Raw genomic sequence first — 7,786 nt, 5'->3', positions numbered from 1 at the left:
GGGAAACAGAGAACCAGAACATTACCAGAAGGACAGAAGAAAAACACAGCATGGTGAGGGTACGACGCAACAACTAACAGAGAGAAACACAGGGCTTAAATACACAAGCAGGACAACGAAAGGATGGGGAACAGGAGGTAACACAGCTGGGACAAGCACAACCAGACACACTGCACACAGGACCGAGACTATCAAAATAAAGAGGAAGCAAGAGACAGTCACAAAGACGCGGACTTGACACTGAGACACAGAGACATGAACTGTGGGACACGAAAAAGGCACCGAGTAGACAAAACACAGAAGGCACATAACCAAAACCTAAAGACTAGAAATCAGGAGATACTAAAGAACTTAGGGAACTAGAAATCAAGAAACAAAAACCAAGAGACTACTAGTGACAAATCATAATGAAATCGAGGATTAATGATAATATAAAACCCTGGGTCACCGACCCAGGACTGTGACATCATCATTGATTGAAGAAAATATGAACAACCCTAGGTTTCTCTTCAGCACCGTAGCCAGGCTGACAAAAGTCAGAGCACCGTTGAGCCAACCATTCCCTCCCAACCATTCCCATTAACTAGTAATGACTTCATGAATTTCTTCACAAATAAGATTTTAACCATTAGAGAAAAAATTACTCATAATCATCTCACAGATGTACACTGTAAAATGTAATATTGTGTTTAATTAAAAAATATTAAATAGGCTGAACTCAGTTTTTATCAATTTGTTATTAGAACTCGATTTAAATAAGTTACCAGTACTTTTTATGCAAAACCGCTGATCAACTCAATTTATTTGAGTTGTCTTAACTTAGAAAAACTAAGTAAGATGGAAGTTTTGCTTCTAAGTGCGGAAGGATGAAAGATGTGTTTTGAAAATGCCCCGTCACTACCGTCCTCCTCCCTCTCGGATCAGTCCGCATGTTCATGGTGCCAGCATTTGTTATGGAATATGTTGAGCAAACCTGGAAAAGCGTCAGCTCAAAATATTATTGTTGTCATTGCTGTGGATCTTTACCTGATACACTGACTTGGTGAGTAAATGTTTACTCTTATTCAAACTGATTTTGTGGCTTCTCTTAGTTTAGCACCGGGTTTATAATCTTGCTAGCTAGTTAGTGTTAGCCTAGCGTTGCTGCTGCAGACCCCACTCCTACAAAACTGCTCAAAGAAGTCCTGCCATTAATTAATGCTTCATTCTTAAATACGATCAGCCTTTCTTCTTCTCTCACGATGTGTTTTCACCTCTCTGCATTTAATTGTTAGTTATTATTAATCTCTGGCTTTCTTCCACAGTGCTCACAGTAGAAAAGCGCTATATAAGTGGGCGATCACCTAATGGCGATTGGCTAACAGCTTTTGAGAGGCAATGAGCAGATCCTGGATCAGCCAGGACCTTTTGATTGATAGAGTCAGACTGGAAACCAAAGGTGTCGCCCCCTGCTGTTCATGCAAGTTTAAGGCATTTTCACGTTAGCATCATGTAAATTTAAGCTACCGTATTTTCACGACCATAAGACGCACTGTACTAAAAGTCGCAGTCTCAGTTATGTGTGCCATTACTGTATTTAACACACACATAAGGCGCACTGGATTATAGGGCGCATACAAGTACCGTATGCGTATTTAAAAATAAAGCGGGAGCAAACCTGAGTTCGGTACCTTACTCACATTTCTATTACTGGTAATCGTCATCATCAACAACACACAAGCATACAAGTGTGCATATTTAAAAATAAAGCAGGAGCAAAACTGAGTTTGGTACTCACATTTTTATTACCAGTAATCGTCATCATCAACAACACACAAGCATACAAGTGTGCATATTTAAAAATAAAGCAGGAGCAAAACAAAGTTTGGTACTCACATTTTTATCATCAATCAAACCCATCGAAGTCCTCATCCTCTGTGTCTGAATTGAACAGCTGCGCTAAATCTCCATCAAACATGCCAAGTTCACTTTCTTCACTGTCAGAGTCACTTTCCGTGCCGTGCGGCTCCTCGGAAATGATGCCGGCTTTTGCGAAAGCTCGAACAACAGTGCCAGCAGACATGTTAGCCCAAGCATCTACAATCCATTGGCAAATTGTGGCGTAACTCGCCCGGCGCTGCCTTCCACTCTTAGTGAAACTGTGGTCTCCATCGGTCATCCATCGCTCCCAGGCCGCTCGCAGCCTTACTTTGAACGGGCGGTTCACACCGATGTCCAGCGGTTGGAGTTCCTTTGTCAGGCCTCCCGGAATGACAGCAAGCTCACGGTTCATTTGTTTCACTAGTTTTTTCACATCGGCTGTGAGATGGGCACGCATAGAGTCACAGATTAAGAGCGATGGTGATGCGTGGAAAAAACCACCTGGTCTCCTTACATACACCTCCCTCAGCCACTCTTTCATCATTTCCTCATCCATCCAGCCCTTTTCATTTGCCTTAATGATGATTCCTGCTGGAAACTTCTCTTTAGGCAAAGTCTTTCGCTTAAAAATCACCATAGTTTGAGTTTCTGTCCATTAGCATGGCAGCCAAGCACAACAGTAAAAGAAGACTTTTCATACCCCGTTGTGCGTATCGCTACCGTGCTGGTCCCCTTCTTCTCCACAGTGTGACTCACCGGGATGTCAAAAGTGAGCGGGACCTCGTCCATGTTCGTGATGTGGCTGAGCTGGATGTTTTTGTCGCCGATGTGTTTGCTGCAGTAGGACCGGAAGATGGCCAGCTTTTCCTTATAATCCGCTGGAAGTTGCTGCGCTACCGTAGTCCTGGTCCGGATGGAAAAATGGCACCGTTTCATAAAACGAAAGCACCAAGACGGACCTCCTTGGAAATGTTCAATGTTCATCTCTTCAGCTAGTGAAACTGCTTTTAGCCGAATGGTGACCGTCGAAACGCTTCTCCCGCTTGTTCTTTGCTCGATGATCCACCGCTCGAGTCTTTCCTCCAGCTCGGGCCACCTCGCCTTATGTCTGCGGAAACTCAGCTGCGTTTTCTTGACCTGCCGGAGCTTGTTTTCTAGCTTCCTCCATTTGCGAACCATCGATTCGTTAATCTTAAATTCTCTCGCCGCTGCTCGATTTCCATGTTCCTCCGCATAGCTGATGGCCTTCAGTTTAAACTGTGCTTCATAAGCGTGTCTCTTTGCCATTTTCAGGGTTGTTAAAACAACGATGTTCCACATAATGCACATACCTGTCCTTTTATACAGGTATGTGCGATTGTCCGGTATATACGATCAACGCCCACACTTCACCCTTTAGCGTTCTCATGGTGTTCTCTACTACGTCCTCCTTACAACACACAGGGCGCACTGCGCTATAGGGCGCGCCGTACTTTTTGAAGAAAATCTAAGACTTTTAAGTGCGCCTTATGGTCGTGAAAATACGGTATGTCCATGTTTTACAGTCTGTGGAAAAATCCTGAGCTCGGATTTGTTGCACTCTTACTTTTATATAATGTTCAGCTTTAATACAATTTAAACAGGTGAGTTATAGAAACAAGGAAATCGCAGTAGCCAAACAGATTCTGTATCAGGCTTTAAACGTGTGTATGTTTACGTCAGTCTGAAGTGTTCCACAGCAGAGACGTGAGGAGAAGATCAGTCTGTGAATCACAGCAGCGAGGAAAGGATGTGGAGGACAGAGTCACGATGACATGAGGAGGCGGTGGTGGGCTGGGCTTCCTCCTCAGGGGAGACGTTGACCTGTCAGAGTAAATGTCTCGTCTGCAGGGACATAAAATCATATTTAAAGATCAGATGCTTTAAATCGTGACCAGCTCTGTTTGAAGAACCTTGAAGGACACGAGGAGAAAAAGAGGAGGAGGAATTATTAGCTCTTCATTAGAAGAGGGGGGGTTAGCTGCTCGTTGCACCTCAGATGGCTCAGTACCCTTTGTTTGGTAAATTAATAAATATATCATTAATATTTTCTCTGACGGGATTTAAAATTTGGAATAACGTGAAGACACTGCTGCAGTTGACCCCAAGCTGACAGGCCATCATTTACCTGTGATGACCTGGAGATACAGATGTGTACCTGATTTAAAGACTTTGTTTCTGAAGCATGAACACGGTTGCTGAAACTGAGACTCTGCCGTAAATGAGCTGTGAAGGATTCGGCCAAGCCCAAGTGTTAGGGGTCAATGCAGCTTATTGAATAATTATTGGTGGAAAATTGAGCAACAGCTAATAACTTAGAAACAAGCATGCTGTGTATTGTCAGCATATAGATTAAAAATATCGCATCATGTTTGACCTCTGACCTCTCCTAAAGCTGTTTGCCATTGCCATTGTTTGTACTGACAGTATATCGGCATATAGGGAATGATATATGGGGATTCTAAACACCACATTACATTATTGTGACTTTTTGTGCATCACAATAACAGGTTATAACTGTTTACATACATAAGAATTTAAATACATGGACTGTGCTCCTGAATACTTTATGCTTTTAAAGAAACGTTTTTTCTCTTGATATTTATGACGAAACATCTAACCAAATTTTATTAAACAATGAAATGAATGTGACACATGTTCACATAAATAAAAGTAATACAATAAAATAAACAATAATGACACTCAAAATGATGCCAGGTATGGGTTTCAACAGGGCAAATAAAAACAACTTTGCGCTAAATTATATTTAAAGAGAGAGAAAAATAAATTATATGTGAAGGAAGCACCACAGAGTGAGCTGCCTTCTTGTTTGATACAACGCTTGTTCTAATTTTACATTTGAACCAAAGGACAAAAGTAAAATAAAGTAACCTATTTTTAATTATCCTACAAATGAATCTTTATTTGAAGCAGATTCATAAAGACACAGGCAGCTGCAGCACCAATATCATGATTTTCTGAATTGAACACATTAGTGATCAGATCTGTCCAGTCTCAAACATCAGGCCAGAGGTTCAAATCCTGGAACGATTTTTCAAACCAAACACTCTTTAATGGAAAATCCATTTCTGCTTTCTGATATTAATGTGTAAAAATTAAACACACACACACACCGGTGCAGCTGAGCTTCACACAGTGCCCGTGTCACACAGTGACCGACCGAGTGTGAATATTGAAATGACTTATCTGGTCACACACACACACAGGGATTATAGCGGTCTGGCATTTATTTTGTGAACTTCCATCAACAAACACATTTGGACATCCGTCTTCGTGAGGACTTCTGACCCTGAATCCTGGTTTGAACCCTCAGACCCTCCTCCTCTCAGACCTGCAGGCCCCACCAGTTTCCTCGTTCCTGGTCCTCACAAAGACAGAAGTGCAGGAGGGCACACACTCAGCTGGGTGAAGGTTTGCATGAAGCTTCCACCTTATCTGCAAACTTTCCTCCTACTTCGTTCCAACCGACACAACTGTAATTTCATGGCCTCTGTTTCCCACACAGCACACTCTTTGTGTGTGTGTGTGTGTGTGTGTGTGTGTGTGTGTGTGTGTGTGTGTGTGTGTTTTACCTCCCAATCACAGTATTTTGTGACGACGGACTTGTGTGTATATATAAATATATGTTGGACATGGTCCACCAAGATGAGATGATGAACATCCACAAGTACATCAGGAAGATAGCCACAACTGACCGTGTGCTTAGTCTATACCTGAGGCACCATGGAAGGCTAGGCCCCTGCACGGTATGCACCACTGGCAGATAGAGGAAGTGGCTGACATCCAAAAGTCCTACCAGTGGCTGGCAAAGCTGGACTGAAAGACAGCACAGAGGGACTAATCATGGCAGCACAGGACAAATGCCCCTGAGACAATCTAGCACATGACAGCAGGGTGCAAGATGCTAGCAAGCAGGGCATACATGGAACGCCACAACCAAGCAGCCAGCATAGTATACAGAAACATTTTTGCTGAGCATGGCCTGGAAGTCCCAAGGTCAAAATGGGAGACGCCCTCTAGGGTGGTGTAGAATGACCGAGCTAAGATCCCGTGGGAATTCCAGATACAGACAAACTGGTAATGGCTAACCAACTGGACATAGTAGTGGTGGACAAGCAGAGGAAGACAGCCATAGTGATAGATGTAACAATAAAAAATGACAGCAGGGGTCCCAGGGGTAATCGGAGCACTTAGTGCAGTGACTTCCAAACTAGGCGAGTGGCTCCAGCAGATTCCTGGAACAACATCTGAGACATCTGTCTAGAAGAGCGCAGTCCCAGGAGCAGCTAAGATACTGTGCAGGACCCTCAAGTCACAGAGGAGGACCCAAGCTTGCAGGGGCTAGAGGGGAATTTTCTACGAACCAATCAGTAGCCTCCTCTGTTGACATGTGACCATCTGCAGTTCCCTTGATGCCCACTAGATGCTGCTGTGATCAAACCCAGACTGACCCAAGTCCTCACGGTGCTGCTGTGAGAAATTATCCCTTAAAACATTTATGATAAAGTTAAGATTTAAGATAAATAACACATTTGTGTAAAATCGTGCTGCTGTAACTTCTTCAATGTGAATTATTACTTGAATCAAAACGTCCAGACATCAGAAGAGGTCAGACAGATGTGTTTAAAATGTAACGTATATGTTGATGCTGATTCTGACACAGCCACAATAGCTTTGAAGTGAAACCATCATTCTCCTGGCATGTGTGATGTGCCATATTTTGGCCTGGATGGAAGGTGTTGAAGACCGAGTTTCCATGTCTGTGATGTCTTCAGGTGGAAGTCCACGAGACTTTAGCTTTTACAGCTTTTTAATCTCACCTTTCAGATGGCTGGACTTACATTTATGAAGGCATTGCTAGTAAAATCCACTCTGTGTAAATCTACAGTTTTATGAAGATGTTTTCTTCTCCATGGAAAGAATCCTGAGATCATCCACTCAAATCTTCTAGCATTCCTCTTTTTAAGACTGAACCAAACTGTGGGTGACCCTAAGGTTTCTGCTGCTCAGAGTCTTCTCCATCCTTTCTTCTTCTGTGATCCTGCTGCAGGTTCCACAGCTGCTTGGGTCTGCTTACAGCTTTTTAACATCCTGTCTGCTGCTGAGGCCGACAGATGTTGGCACGTCAGCTTTCTCCTGATGCACTCGGACAATCAGACATCCACCTTTCTTCGCTAGGGTGGATGTTGAGATGAAAGGAAGGATCCTGGGATCATCCCTCTCTGTCATCTCTCTCTCTCTCTCTCTCACACACACACACACACACACACACACACACACACACAAAAAAGAGCTCCCACTCTTTCTGCTTCCTCCCGGTCTGAACTGTGAATCTTGTGAAGCGTGCTTCAGGATGATAATTGAATTTTGATGAAAGCCACATGGAGGCTAACTCTACATGGAAATACAAGGAGTACCCCCAACACACACACACATGCTCACTCGCTCTGTGTACACAGTAATAATTAACCAGAGGAAACGCTCGCTGCTCAGCGCTAACAGGAACTCCTGTTTCTGTGTGTAAATTAGAAAATAAACTGGCCTTCATGTTTTACTTCAGCAGCTCAATTTGACTCCATTATCACATTTTCTGTTCATACACAGACAGCAATTGCAGAAACGAATATGCTCTACTCAAAGTTATTTGAATCCAGCTGTTACACATGAATGCATGGTCCAGCACCAGAAAGTTCAAAACCAGAAAGATAACATTAGAAAAACCACAAAAATGTACAAATGTCACCGGATGCTGTAGCTGCACATGACGGTGTTATGTCACAGGTTGCTGTTGTTGCAGATGTTAGTATGATGTCCGGTATTGTTGCACGTGTTCTCAGAGCGTTGCGTTTTCTCTAACAGTTGCTGTAATTGCACAGGTTTGTTTATT

The 7,786-nt window shown here is 43.1% G+C and overlaps 1 protein-coding gene across 1 annotated transcript in view; it reads left to right on the top strand.

Moving 5' to 3' along the window:
- The first annotated feature begins 920 nt into the window (after positions 1-920).
- Positions 921-7,786, top strand: part of patj (PATJ crumbs cell polarity complex component) — a 101,883-nt gene continuing 95,017 nt past the window's right edge. The window contains exon 1 of the mRNA XM_082524221.1: positions 921-1,042. The gene's annotated coding sequence lies outside the window, so the exon portion shown is untranslated. The remainder of the gene's footprint in view (positions 1,043-7,786) is intronic.

The sequence above is a fragment of the Aulonocara stuartgranti genome (genome assembly GCF_965226115.1).
Source record: "Aulonocara stuartgranti genome assembly, chromosome: 23".
In the NCBI taxonomy this organism is placed as follows: domain Eukaryota; kingdom Metazoa; phylum Chordata; class Actinopteri; order Cichliformes; family Cichlidae; genus Aulonocara; species Aulonocara stuartgranti.
The sequence above is the reverse complement of the archived record's forward strand: the minus strand, read 5'-3'. Positions and strand labels throughout refer to the sequence as shown.